This window comes from Anthonomus grandis, chromosome 1 (assembly GCF_022605725.1).
Source record: "Anthonomus grandis grandis chromosome 1, icAntGran1.3, whole genome shotgun sequence".
NCBI lineage: Eukaryota > Metazoa > Arthropoda > Insecta > Coleoptera > Curculionidae > Anthonomus > Anthonomus grandis.
The window spans coordinates 49120820-49136190 of record NC_065546.1 but is presented as its reverse complement, the minus strand read 5'-3'; the positions used below and the strand labels follow the sequence as shown (position 1 = coordinate 49136190).

At 27.7% G+C, this 15371-nt stretch overlaps 1 protein-coding gene across 3 annotated transcripts in view; it reads left to right on the top strand.

Annotated features, from left to right (window-relative positions):
* The window catches only part of LOC126748647 (uncharacterized), a 207929-nt gene that overhangs the window by 86075 nt on the left and 106483 nt on the right, over positions 1-15371 (top strand). The gene's annotated exons all lie outside the window — the stretch shown is intronic.

Genomic DNA, 15371 nt, shown 5'->3' with positions numbered 1-15371 from the left:
ACCAAAGCAATATCTTATTATTAATATTTCAAGATTAATCTCATTTTTTCTCTTTAAATGTTACTTGTCATTATTTTCTTGTTTCTTAATTCTTTCCTTTTCCTTTGTTTTTCGAATTCGTTTTATATTTTTTTTTACCTAAAGCAAGTTTTGGAAAATCCTCTACTGAAAAATTAGATATACCAGTTTTTCTTTTAAAAAATCTTGCATTTAATTTTTCCTGAATTTTCTTTCTTGATTAAAGTATGATTAAACGTGCGCCTTTAGTTTTTTCAAAAATATCCGAAGCGATACTTTACTAATAATATTTTCAAATTTATTCAAATTTTCCTTTTACTTTGTAAATATTTTCTTGTTTCTTAATTTTCTCCTTTTATTTTTTTAAATACTTAAAATAATAAATTTTTAATTTTCATTAAAAATCAAGCAAAATTCTCTCCTCCATAAGTGAGTTCCTGCAATAATTTTTTAGTAAATATTGATTTCCTACTATCAATATTAGTAGACTTATCACTTTTTTCTGCTTAAGGTGTAATTATTTTCTTGTTTCTTAACTTACACTTTCTATTTTCTTATATTTTTGGATTTTTTTGCTACAATTTATTAGTACGACATTCTTTATAGATCATGGTTTATTTAGGACGTACTTGAAAAAAATACCATGACATAATTCTTAATTCTCAGGTGAAAGTAGGACAAATATTAAAAAAAAATTACTCTTATAATAAGGAATGGTCTAAGAATAAATTGTAAAATTTTAATTCCTGGTATCGTTGTATTGAAACATTTCCAAACCTATTCTAAAAGGAAATCTCATTCAAATTAGTATATTTGATTAGTATATGTATATATGTATAGATACGGTAATTAATTAATTTTATATAGTAATACTTTACCAAACCATTCTTTGAATGAACGCAATATTCCAAAATTTGCTTACGAAACCTCTGAGTTGTAGCAACGCTAATGGAAATCAAAACAAAGCTAGTACTAGAATAGCTGAAAGTGGTTTACAGGTGAACTAATTAATCCTTGGATACAGTTACGTTAAATTAACCGTTCCCTAATATCATTCTGTTCAATTTACCGGACAATTAACCCTGCCTAATAGACGTTACTAAAGACTGATTTACATTTACGTTCAGCCATTCTTATTTACCCATACAGAATTTCTCTAAGAAACTCGGTTAGTATAGATAACTTTGTGACCGAGTCGAGAAAGTTTTGTCTTTTGAAAGTTTTAGTTTTAAATTCGCTTATTGGTGTACAGACTTTCAACATCATTATCAGGTTATCATGGAATGATCTTAATACATTACGTTCTACACCAAACTAAAGAGAAGAGTATATTGACATAATATACGGTTCTCTTTCTGATATGCTATTCTAATTATAAGTATATTTCATGTACATTTATAGAAACGAAAAATAGTACTACCGTTAAAGTAGATAATAAATAAATTATATAATAGTCCTTGTTGGTCGATTGCAAACAGTTTTTACGTAGCACATGAGTATCAATTAAATAACCAATATTAAAAAAAATTATGCTTGTTTATTGGTTATTCATTTCCATTTTTAAATTAAATTATATTGAAATAAAGAATTTATATGCAAATTCATTGTTTAACAAGACAATAATTTAAAAAAAAATACGCTTTTTATTATAGTCATTTTCCACTCATACCACAATGCTATTTTTTATTATCACAAAAAGCATATACCCAAACAAAACGAAACTGTAAAATTGGTAACTAAATTCAACTACTTATCAATTTATAAATCAGAGTATATGTTTTAAAAAATATGTAAAGGAACATAATTTTCAAAAATGGAAGATTCCTTTTTTTGGTATTGCTTAAGAAACTTTATAGTAGTTAAATTATCAATAAAAACCCATAACAAAACGCGAACATTTTATAGTCAAAAAAGAAAAACTGGATATTTTAACTGTTTTTTTTTTTTCGTTTTTTGAAGTGTTTATTTATAGTATGTGACTCATTTGTGACAAAACTCCTATTTTAAAATAAAAATCATTACACCAAAACAAACAAAAATATAAAATAATTAACACTAACAAATCTAAATCTAGACTTGTATACCTGCAAATAAGGCTTGAAAGTCTGAATATTAGTTTGGTAAAGATTTTTCCAGGTAGATTATTATTTTATTGAATTATTCTAAAAAGTCGTATATTTTAAAAAGGAAAAATAATATTTTAATGGTTTTTAGAGATTATGTTTGATTATATTCCAGAAAACAGCCAGGTAGTATTAGTCCACTCAGATTAAAATAATTATTAGAAGTGATGTTTGATGAGTAAATTGCTGAGAAACCTATTTGCTTTTACCCAACGTAACGTTTCAAATTATATTAAATTAATCTATAGGGCTTTATATTAGATAGAAAAAAATGATGTTTATCAATATTTAATAAGAAAGTAATAAAAAATATAAGTTAACATTTAGGTATTCATGACATGAAGTTTCAAAAAGGGGAAAGAAAAAGCAAAAACATTTATCGGAGTCGTAGTTCTCTCTCGTTAAATTAAAATAGTACAACTCGAAACGTTGGCTGGAAACAAATAGTTTTCTTTAGCAATTGACCTATTTATCCACCACGCATTACTTCTAGCTCACAATCTTTAACTAAATTTGATCAAACCAATTCCCAAAAGTAAAATAATTATGTTATCTTTGAAAGCAAATAGGTTTGACTACTTCAAGATATACGGCAACTAAAAAAAAATATATATTTTGCTCATCTTTATTAGGCCTAATTACAGCAGCACATAAGCTTCAATTAAGTAACCAATAATAAAAAAAATATGCTTATTTTTTATTGTTTCTTATACCTCTTCTCATTTCCAGGTTAATAACAAAAAAATTGTACGCAAATTCATTATCTAATAAAAACAAGCATTTAAAAACTTGCAGTTAAATTTTAAATAAGAACATTCCATCGTTATAAAAAAACTCCTAAATAATTAGAAAATGCTCTTATAAAAGATACCTATTTGCTAGTTATCTAATTCTTGGTTTGTATATATGATTATCCATTGTTTATTATTGTTATTCATGGCCTACTATTAAAATATACAAAAAATCAGTTTTGGAGTATTCTCTTATATCTATATCTATAAGTTAAAGGATAAGTATATGCGACAAGGGTCCTAAAATACAACATTTTCAAAAATACCCTGTATTTTAAAAACTATCATGTTTAGCATCTTTTATTGTCTTGTCTTTTTACCGAACAAGCATCTTTAGTTTAACGAAAAAGTAGCAGTGTCGAAAAACCGCATCCCGTTAACGTTAAAAGTAACGGAGATACCCGGCAAAAGTACCCAAAATGGGACACTCTCTACAAGAGCTACAGTAGCTTCCAAGTTGTAGACAGATCATATTTTGTACAAGAAAACTTGAACAACGCCAATTTAAGTTATTAAGATCTCGTACATCTTTAAATCCGCAACAAATTTCTAAGATCCTGCAAAGGCTTTGTGCCTCATAAAAAACTGCTGAAGGTGCTTGAGTACTATGCAATGAGGAGCACTGTGTTAAACGTAATATTTTGAATAACTCTAACGATCCATTGAAGCTTCCCGCAGGCCACTGTTTTGGGCTCGCTCCTATTCGCCATATATATCAATTCATTAGTGAACAAAAAAAAAATAAGACCTAATTATATCATATGAATACAACACAGCTTTGGTATTTACCGATGATAGTTGGGAAAGAGTAAAAACTAAAGCAGAACTGGGTATTGAAAGAGTAAAGGACTCGCTAGACATGCACAAACTAACCCTTAATTTAATATAGGCAAATCAAAATACATTGCATCCCTTCTTACTAAATCGTAATGAAATCTTTTTTCTCTTACTAATCTTAATAGATCTATTTTTAAGTCTTAACAGTTGACAAGAACAGCTAACAATTAGAATTACTTAGATGTCATAGTTGATATGGTTATCCTGTTGAGAAGGTTAGTCTTCTCCTTGGCTTGTAAAACTTCTAGCTCATAAATTTATAAACAAAAGACTACTTATATTCATCTAAAAGGCTTCAGCTAAACCTGTTTTATAATATGCTAATATTATGTGGGGTGGTCCGTAGGTAAACTCACTCGAACCTTTGAGTGTAGAACAAAATTATATTTTAAAAGTAATATTTAAAAAAAAAAACACAATATACTTAACATCAGAATACTATAATTTTTATAACATTTGTGATTTTCTTTACAATAATAAGGGTCTACATACGAAAGTTAGACATACATCCCAAACGAGATAAGTATACAACCAGAATTTGACTGTTAAAATTATTTTTGTCCATTATATTATAGAAATGAATTAAACCTTCTTTGGATTTTGCACGTATGGATTGCTTGTAATTTAGTTGCAATAATTTGTTTAAATGACTTAAATTTTAAAGTGTCATTTAATTTATTTTATGTATTTTATAGAGAATATTGAAAATGATCTAAAATAAATTAAAAATTAAATATTTTATTGGGCATTTGTGGATTTGGTTTACTATAATGGAATGTTTATTTTATTTTTACACAGTCCAATTTTTTGGTTTATCATTGCAGAAAAAGCAGTATGTCCTTTTTTATATTGAATTGTGCGGTTTTTTCTTTTCTTTTATTATTTATTTAATTAATTTTTTTAAATGTTTTAATAATTTTTACGTCATGTATAATAATGATTTTCAGGAGTCCCATTATGTTATCATAAGTGTTTATTAATAAATGTAATTCCTACTATCCATTTTCCCAAAATTTGAGCAAAAAGCTTTTTATACTCAGATATCTTTATTTATAGAAACATTAAAAAATATACTTTTTGGAATAATTTTAATAATCAATAATCGGATAAGTCGGAATTCAAGAAACGTTTTTTAAATTGCAAATCGTAGACCTAACTTTTTTTTTTGTCATTGAAAGATCGTTGTGTTCGCATTTTAAAAGAAAACTTTAATAATGAAACCCTTATTGATTTTCAAGCGCGCAAAATTCAATTTGATTTTACAAACTGAGAATTAATGACTTAGTCGGCAAAAATTTCCCCTAAATGAAGCTAATTCGAGGAACTATTTCCAGTTAGGTAAATTTAAATTAGAGCTTAAGTTTTACTTTGGAAATCTGGCCGGCTAAGAATTTCTTATTATTTTAGAAAATTTACATTTATGGATTTAAAGATAAACCGCGTATAAAATGCAGTTTATAGCTGTTTTACTTTAGAGTTGACTTATTTAATATTCCTTAAGACGGTATGATTTATAGTCTTATATGCTATCTAGTTCTAATAAATTCTTGCTACTTTGTCCATCTAGCAAAGCTTCTGAATTCTAACCTAAAAAAGGTGTATCTTTACTGCCTCCTGATCTCAATCCCTTAAGGCAAATGTTCTGTTACCAGTAAATAAAATTAGTGTATGTTATTAATATGAATCAAAAGGAAAAGAAATATACCTTCAACTGATCCCTAGAGTTCAAAGATTAACTAGGGCCCATCAGAGGTTACATTGTTAAGAAGAGTTAACTGAGTTGGTCAGTTACTCACGAACATCATTAACATGACAATCAGACATATCTTCAAGTAAAGTCTAGTGGAGAACATAGTCAATCACTTTAGAGTGATCAAAGAATAAGATAAACAGTAAAGATGAATGCTTAGAGAGAGAAAATGACTAATGATTTGCTCGGTAATGACTTGTCTACAAGTTATCATAAAGTTGCCTCCAATTTTCCCAATTTTTGCATCTAAAGTACACTTTACCGTCTCGTGTAAAAATTGTAGTAAACGAAGGTATTTAGAAATAACCCCTAGAGTTTATCCTCCCTATATATTAGTCTAAGGGTAGCTTTTTGCGTAGTTAGAGATCCGTTTATGCTAAGTTTTCGCTAATGACTCTATATTTTTGTGGTAACACAAAGAATTCACTTTTTTTATATTAGACGATAAATATTTGTGTGGAGGTATGAACTTCACACTACAATGTACACTACAAAAGTATATGTAGTGTAAAGTTTGTGTATGGCTTTTAAAGGCCTGATGATGCTTTAGCTAGAGCGAAACACGTGTAGCCTGTGATTATATATTGGGAGATCGCGACTTTGTATTTTCTTTGTTTTCGTTAATTTTTTATGTTGGTCTCTTTGAGGATAATAAAGAATATTTTTGTAATCATTTCTAATATAATTAATCATTTAAAATGTATAATTCCTAAAGAGATACAGCTTATCAATAGGTTGCCGGTATAGTCTGCATTCGTTCAGGTCAAGAAAATTGAAGATGTAAATGCTGGAAAGCTGTACATGAAATAATAAAAGATGGCAAAGTAAAAGACACAATTCATAAGAAAATATAGTGTTTAACTAGTTATATTTTTGCTGTATAAAAAGTTGTTTATATATGATAATTTAAAGAGATCATTTAGTGAAAGCCTAATATTTACATTTAAAAAAATATTACATATATTTTGTAGTCGTCTTTAAATAATTTACTACATACAATACTTAAAAGTTAAACATTTATAAAATAATAATTGTATAATATTAACATATAATAAACTTTTTTCTTAAACGTGAGTAACGTAAACGAGCATTAAATACCTCAGCGTATATCCCGCGGACATTTTATCCGATATTTATGGCTGAAGTTCAACCGAAAACGTACACCAGGTGTAAACCAAAAATAAACGTTTATTTAACTATCGTGTGTTGCTTGCGGGAACATTAAACTGATTGAGCTGATTCACACTATTATTGACATTAAAATTTAAAGTTTCTTCGCGAAAATTTTGGACTGTACAGTGTTTATTTGTTTTTTGGCACGGGCTGCACTAATAGGCAATTTTTTCGTAGTTATATGTCCTGTAGTTACATGTCTTATCTCTTAAATAACATAAATATTTGTAATATTTTATCGATTTAGAAATTGAAAGACTAAAAGCTTTGTCTTTCCCTGGTCACTTGTAACCAGAAGGTAAACGTTTTGCATTTAACAATTGATAGTTAATGAATTCTTTATTTACTTCATCAAGATTCTCCTTTCTCAGCTGAAATCTGCCATCATTATAAAGAGACTTTAAAAACGCAGTAAATGCACTTTTATTTTTGGTAACTTCTTTTTAGATAACTTATAAACGTACAGAATTGCCTGCTCGCAAAGTTTTCTTCTAAAAGACCAACCTTAGCAAGAATGTCTTTTCTATTCTCTAAAAAAATTATATTTATCAATACACTATTGGAACAAGCGCTCCCTAATAGTATTGATATAATTTTCTTGGTTTTTCAGGATCCTTTAGAGGATACCATGGAATTTTATCAAACATAAGCCTTGACTCAGATAGATCATCAGAGCTATTATAGTTCGAGGCAGATAAATGGTTGGAACAAGCTTTAAACTCATTGAAATCCTTTAATGGAGTGACCTGATATATCTTCATCTCTTGCTTTCTTTAACACGGGGTTTATAGAAGATTAATATTCTGGGTATTCGATATTTAAGAACCTGGTTCTATATCACTTCATGAGAAAGGTTGAGGGTGCTCCGGGAAGTGGGAAGGCGTACCGAAGAAGCGTTTGACAATACTCTCTTTGCAACAATAATCTTTCAACATTTTTTATTTAATGTTTGCTAAATAAAATCTTTATTGCCATAAGCTTTACGATCTTCAGTGTAAGCAATTTTCTATTCCACACATCGCTGACAACATAATAATGGTTCAAGGCGGTTGGTTATAATTCAAAAGGCGGCAGCTCATCAAACCGAGATTGTGGAATATCCGTATAAATTTTATTTAAATAAATTTAAAAGTAGACGACGACGTTACGGGATTTATGGCCCTTCACACCGCGGCGGCTACAAATAATGCATTTAATTTAAACCGAATATCGGTCATAACATAAAATGGAAAATATTTTTAGACAAACGACTTTGCCAAAATTAAACTTTACTTTTCTTACAGTTTAACGTATTATGGGTTTGCTAAATTGATTAAGAAATTAGGGTCAAACACACAAAATAAATATCTAAATACATTTGACAAGTGTATTATAAAATAACTGCTTTGAATATCTCTTTGTTTATATTTTTATACTATTACTAGTTATGTTTTCATACAATAAAAAGCACTAATACACTCTAAAAGGACTAATTGTCTAAGAGTGTCCACTCACTTTTTTCTCTTCTATCTCTCTCTTTGTTACAAAATTTTTAAATTCTTAATTAATAAAGTTTTAATTAAAATTTTACCAAATAATCTTTCTTACTTATTTGTACTTGCGCAAAAAAAAAACTGTGAATATTTGTCTAGACAAAGTGCAGATTAAATATTAACTGAGTATTCTTAAAAAAAAAAGAATGGAGAAAATAAGAATAATATTAACAATAAAAAACCATTGTCAACATAACAAACATTGATTTTCTTAACGATATTCAAAACACTTTATTTTTGACACAGAATACGTTTTGAACCAAATAAGCGATAAAAATTTAAAAACTAAAAATAGAAACAAAATCATTAAGATACAACAATACAAATCACATTCACAATAAAAGTCCTAATAACTTAACAAAATTCTGATTGACAAATATAAAAGCACAAAACAAAAAAAAGCGCAGACAAGACAAATACCAGTTTAGCAATGATAAAAAAAAATCTAAAAAAAAATCAAAAATTTCTTTTATCCGATAAAAATACGTATATTACTTTTAACAAAGATCCAACAATTAAAATCCAAAATAAACTAAATAAGCTTATTGATAACATTTCTCCGTCTCTTACATTAAATCAGATTAAAAATCTGAAATATGCCAAAAACTAACAGACACAATCTGTATGAAAAAAAGCAAAGTATGCTCAACAATATTCTCTACAGATATTGCCACAATATATATATTGCAAAATTATAATAACTGGAGAAATTGCGGGTTAGCGCGAACTCTTTGGCCATTCACCAAGCATTTTTGCTACAAATTATCAAAGGTTATGAAGTACTGGTACTTTTATACCAAGGTCTCTATTTAAATACCAATTTTGAAATTTTATCAAATGCTATAAATTATTTTTATTACTGTTTGACCTTTAACCTCTGGATTTTTTTCTTAAAATTGTACCAAAAACTTAGTCGTTTACATATAGTTTTAGCCTTAATTTTAAATATTATGTGATAATTAGAGAACTTGGCTACGCACAAGATGTTTTCTTCAAATTATACTAAAACACTTAAGTCTCGTCAGAGACCTCGCACCACTGAACATTTTTTAGAGCAGTTCAATTTAAGAAAGTTGCTAATGGAATTCTATAGAAGTCAAGTACTACGTATTTTAAATAATGATTTTATATATATATGTCGCAGCCTTCTACTGTAATCGGTCATTACATGAAAAGTCTGGCATTTTCATGAAACGCTGCCAAACAATGAAACAGATAACTGTTACGCCTAAAGACTATATGTTTTAGACGTTACGTGTAACGTCAGCGTGCTTTGGCCGCTTGATGAAAACCAGCAAAATTACGTTAGGTGTCTGACTGTATTGGACGTTTCATGTAACGCTTCGAATCTACTTTGCACTTGCTGAATCAACATCAACGAAATAACACTAAAATAAAATATTATAAAATAGTTTTATTTCCTGGAAACAATCAAGACGCCCTTTAATGTTGTTTGTAATATATTATTTTTATTAAAATACATTTGTATCTTAATAAAACTTTAATAAATAAAGATTATTGTTGGCCTATAAGAATAACCAATTCAAGGTGAATTTATAGTCGATTATCCTCAATTCCAATATTTCCATTTTCCAGTAAGACGAATTCGAAATCATTTTTCTGCTCGATGTGCTTTAAATTCAATTTATGCTAAAATCCATTTCTAAAACGTCATATATAATTTTTTTTTTGATTAATTACTATCATTGTAATCATTTTAAGCTTAAACACATTTTATTATTCAAGTAAATTTTAAAAGTAAAAAAAAATTAAAAAGTGTGTTTAATAATATTGTACTCAACTTTTAAGACATAAATTCATAAAAAGCATATTTTTCTTTAAAATTTTCTCGATATTTACGCATCCAAATTTATTTTATAAAATTTTCTGAACGACGTACAAATGAATCAAGAGTTTATATTTTGACTCAAGAAACTTGCCTTTAAATTTTCGTGCAATATGAATGACTCGCCCTGTATATTGCGTGCTTTTAAAAAAAAACTTTTTAATTAATAAGTTAATAAGCATTATAAGTAATAATTCTGTGTAATGAAATATAGGCAACTTAACATCCAGAATCTGCCTTAGGAGAATTCTGAAATTGTCGGCCTTTTATTTACATACATTTGGTTACTGCTATTTGATTTTTGTTCTCAATCTTCTTTAATATTCTCTTTAATTAATTACTCAATACTACTCGATCAATACATAAATGAAAAAATTAAAAGGTTGTGAACTGTTAGAAATTGTTAATAATTGCTGATGTGAGTAAGAAAATTGTAGAGAATAAATGCACCACACTGTTCAAATGAGCACTTACGAAAGATCACCTTAAGTGCAGTATAGGCTCACCACCACCATACAATATCTTTAGACCGAAAATTTATGAATTTGCTTGTAAAATTGATTTTATTCATATACGATACTTGACTTGTTTCACCATGTGCGTCTCGCACAAATAGATCGACATTGCGTATTATGCCTCGACAATGGAAGAAAAATGTGGTACATATTCTTCGCGAAGTAAAGTAATCTTGATAAGAATAATGCGCTAACAAACTAAATTTGAGCAACTTCACCTCAAATAACCTTACTTAATGTCTCATTGGTCTCATCAATGCCGCACTCTTAAAAATAGGTGAATAAAAATTCAACAATTGTATAGATTTTACATACAATTTGATTCTGGAAATGGTACAGAATCAATTTGTGTAGAATTTCTCCATGCTATTGTGTTTAAACAACTGTGGTTTTATAATCAACAAATTGTATATATAGTACACTATTTGTGTACTTAAATTCGACAATATTTTATATTTATTTAATATAATTGTTCAGTAAATAAGCAAACTCTTAGTGTTTTTTTAACATGGTATGTACAGAAAAAAAACACAATGTGTGCATTTTAAATACACACGTTAGTGTAGGTTGGTTTTACAATATATTTTATTTTCTTTCATTTCAACTATAAAATTTTATTACAAATTGTGTATATTAATACTATATATTGTTTTATAAATTTAAATATAGTGTAGGTTACTTATTTTAGGTTTGTATATCAAATTAACATAAGAACTGGAGTTTTTTATTACAATGTTTTGTATTTATATTCATAAAAATTTAAAATACATTTTAGAGAATTTTGTCATAAATCTGTGTAATAATAAATTTTAGGGCGCCTGGGAAAAACAGGATAGGTCATAATTTGATTAAAATAAAATAAGTCTTGTAAAAAATGGCAAATAAGTGAGGCCCAATGTTTGGTAAGAAAAGAAGTCATATTAGAAAAATACAGATTGAATATGTATTTTCCTAATTTGACTTATTTTCCATATTGACTGTTTTTTCCCAGCACTCTAACATTTATGTTTTATAAAAATTTTAGTTGTATAGGTAGGGTAAAAAAATTCACTTGTTTTAAAGAAACATTTTTTTATTTAAATACCTTTTAAAAAAGTACATATAACCTGCACAACAAAATAAAAAAACTTTAGTAGTAGTATTACAAATACACATTAGAAACGCAAATAGGAACTTAAAATGGAAATTCTTAGTTGTAAAAACAGGATTTTAACCTAAAGGCTAATAAACACATACATTTATGTGCAGGGTCATTTTTTATATTTGCGTGCCCATAAACAGGGATAATGTAAGTAATAGAGAAAAACTTTTTATACAAAAGTTGCATACTTTTTTCCGTATTATCTTCTAGATTTGTAAAAAAAAACAAAAGCGCATTGCAAAGTTATATCACTAATATTAACCCCTGTATATGGGCTCGCAAATATAAAAAATGAGCCTGTATATATGTATGTAGTTACTTAACATCTACAGTATATCAGGCGGGTAATTGTTAACAAAACAACAATCGTTTACTGCTATCAATTTTTTTTTTAACGCATGGTGTTGAAAATTGCACTTTTCATAACTTAAGGAGGCTTTAGAGCTAATTCTGTTAAAAATAGAAAAAAAACCTTAGAAATCATTAAAAAAGTTTAAATTAAAAACACGAAATGGAAAATTGAAATCTGTTTTTTCTTCATAACAGAATTAGCTTTAGATCCCTTTTAAAGTCATAAAAAGTGCCATTTTCAACACCTTATATTAAAAAAATAGTTAACAAGTATGACATTTATAATACATGAAAATTTTTAACATTTTATGTAGAATTTAAAAATGTGTTGACTATAGGGTGGTTGGTTTACAATAAGTAAGGTTTTGGCATGTTTACATATACCGGATTTTCATATCCCATGGAAATCAAAATGATTGTTATTTCGTTTTAAATCGCCCTTCATCAATTTATTTCAAAATCGCTTAATAAAAATAAATGACACAACAAAACGAAAAAACTTAAAAGAAATAGAAATACCTAATAGGAACGTAATTAGGAACTTAACGAAAATTCTTATGTAGATACATACCTACATATTAACAACATACAGTTTTAAGCTAAGGGTTTTATTTACAGGTACATAATAATATGCTCCTGGAGTTGGTCCAATAAACCCCACTCCTTAACTTTATCTTCAACGAATATATCCATATTTTTCTTATGCAATTTTAACACTTTTAACACTTAATGAAACGAAAAAAACCTTAAAACAAATTAATGCCGGTCGGTTGATTGAAGGACTGAAGAATGAACAGTTGAACACCTGTGGCACTGGGAATTATAGCAATGCTGCCAAATCAAAGGTATCTTAAAGATTACACCGCCAATTAAAAAAGTTACGTTTCCTTTTTCCTTACGCGTGTTATTATCACGATATTATTTAAATAAATAAAATTAGAACTTATGCTGATTGAGCTTATTTTTAAATATCATATTAAATCATTTTCAATTAACAACTTTAAATCGACTGCAAATTTTGATGCACACCTTTACAACTGTTTAATCTTGAATTTGGCAACATTGACGCTAACAACGAAGTTCTAGCGGCAAAGGCAAGGGCGTCGGGCGCGTCCTCCTTTATACACAATTGTGTATTATAACTACACAATACATGTTTTAAAATTCTACAATTGTGAAGGGCTATTAGCAAGAATCTTTTTTAATCTACACAATTGTAAATAAAATCAACACAAGCCAGAATAAAAAATTAATTAAAAATTGTAGTAAAAATATACTTGGTTATTAGATTTTTTACCAAACTGCATTGAATTTAAAAAAAAAAAATGTGGAATATTTATACACATTATCTTAATAATTAATATCCACTTATGGTGTATTAATTTAATATACAATAATTGTATGAAATATACACATTAAAACATATACAAAATGCCTGAGAATTTTTATACAGGACTGTGAGATATTATCTAACAATTGTGTATTAAAATAAAACATTTTTTTTTACATAACAAAATGTGAAAAAATCCATCGGGATTTTTCTGTGTGCGACCGCTAAATATTTGAGAATTAAAATTGACCGCAAAAATTAATAAAGCATTTAGTAAATCAAAATATTTGTGAATATTTATGTACAAGAAACATCGAATCAATATCAAAATGACCACAAAAGTTTACAATCTGTAGACCTATTTTAGAGTATTGCCAAACAATATTTTTTAATCTGAGACTACCTGCTCCAGAAAGTATAAATAAACAAAAATGCAATACCCTCAAACAGCTCTATCAGAGGACAGGAATTGAGTCAATTAATCAGAGACTCCAGTAACGCAGCACGAAATTTGCCTCAAGACTACACAACATGGGGATCCTAGAACCGCTATGTAGAATAAGATAGAACAGAAATTCCAGACGCAGATTCCTTAAGAATAAAATGTTTTTGTTTTTGTTTAAATAAATAAAATTTTGAAGATGCTCTACTTCTTGCAATGATGATAAATTGGAAAAGCTGACTAATTTTTATGAGGATCAGAAATCACTTATTTTCTTAATAAATAAACTTAACAAAAAAAAATACTTCACTGACTCTTACAAAAAGCTCTACTGGCACAAAGAGAGCAAGTTAAAGGATATTCATTATAGAATTATAACTTGAAAAGCTTTCAATAGTTATTAGCTAATTTATGGAGCAATTAGGATAACGAATATTAAAGCAATTATTTACTTCTATCAAAATTTTAAATTTTAATAAATTACTATTTTTGTAAAGTTTAACAAATTTATGTCTTAAAGTGATTTAGTATCCTTAAAGATAACTCATCGAAAATGAATTCGTAACCGATTGTCGTTCGTCAATTCTAATATATTCATGTTTCAATAAAACGAATTTGAAATTATTTTTCTGCTTGATGTCTTTAAGATTCAATTTATGCAAATATCCATTTGTTAAACGTGATATTTATTCATTCTTTAATTGGTTTTTGATTAATAGCTATTTTATTGGAGATAAAAATTATCACTTAATTGATTTTTAAATATCTGAAAACGAATTTATTAGGATTTAAAAAAGTAATTTATTGTTACTGAATCGGAAAACAATTAGGCAACTAAAATTTATTTATTTTCTTGATAATTTAAGTGAAACAATCGTGAATTGTGACCCACTACTAAAAAGTGGGTAAAGTTTTACTTTTAGAGTTTCTTCAGGTTTATGTTTTTAATTTTAAAGTTTTCATTTAATTGAACTGTTAAAATTGTAAGTCAGTTTTATATTTACGAGTAAAATTTAGTTAAAGTGTTATTTCAAGAGTTTAAGTTCTTTGCAATTAATGGCTTTAATTCCTGAGACCTGTCGACTTTTGTTTATTTTTTTTTTCACATTTTAAGATAGTTTTTGTATTTTTTCACCTACAGGGAGGGTCCAAATTACCCCAACTTTTTTTTTTCAAATGGAAAGCCACTTTTTTAAACTCTGATTGAAAAGAGCCCTTTTTCGTCATTAAATTGCCCTATTTATTTTTGTGCTTATCTAAAGGAGAAATACAAAAAAAAACATTAAATTATTAAAAGTTGCGTTTAATATATAAGGTGCTCAAAATGAGCACAATTTACTTATTGGCAAAGCTCAAGACGATAATAAAATTCGTTTCTGACATTTTCTAACACTTCTGGAGATATTTGTCGTTTTTCTTGCCTAATACGTTCTTTGAGTTCGTCTAGGTTTCCTGGTTTGCTCATATAAATTTGACTTTTCAAATGTCCCCACAGAAAAAAATCAAGTGGGGTGAGATCGGG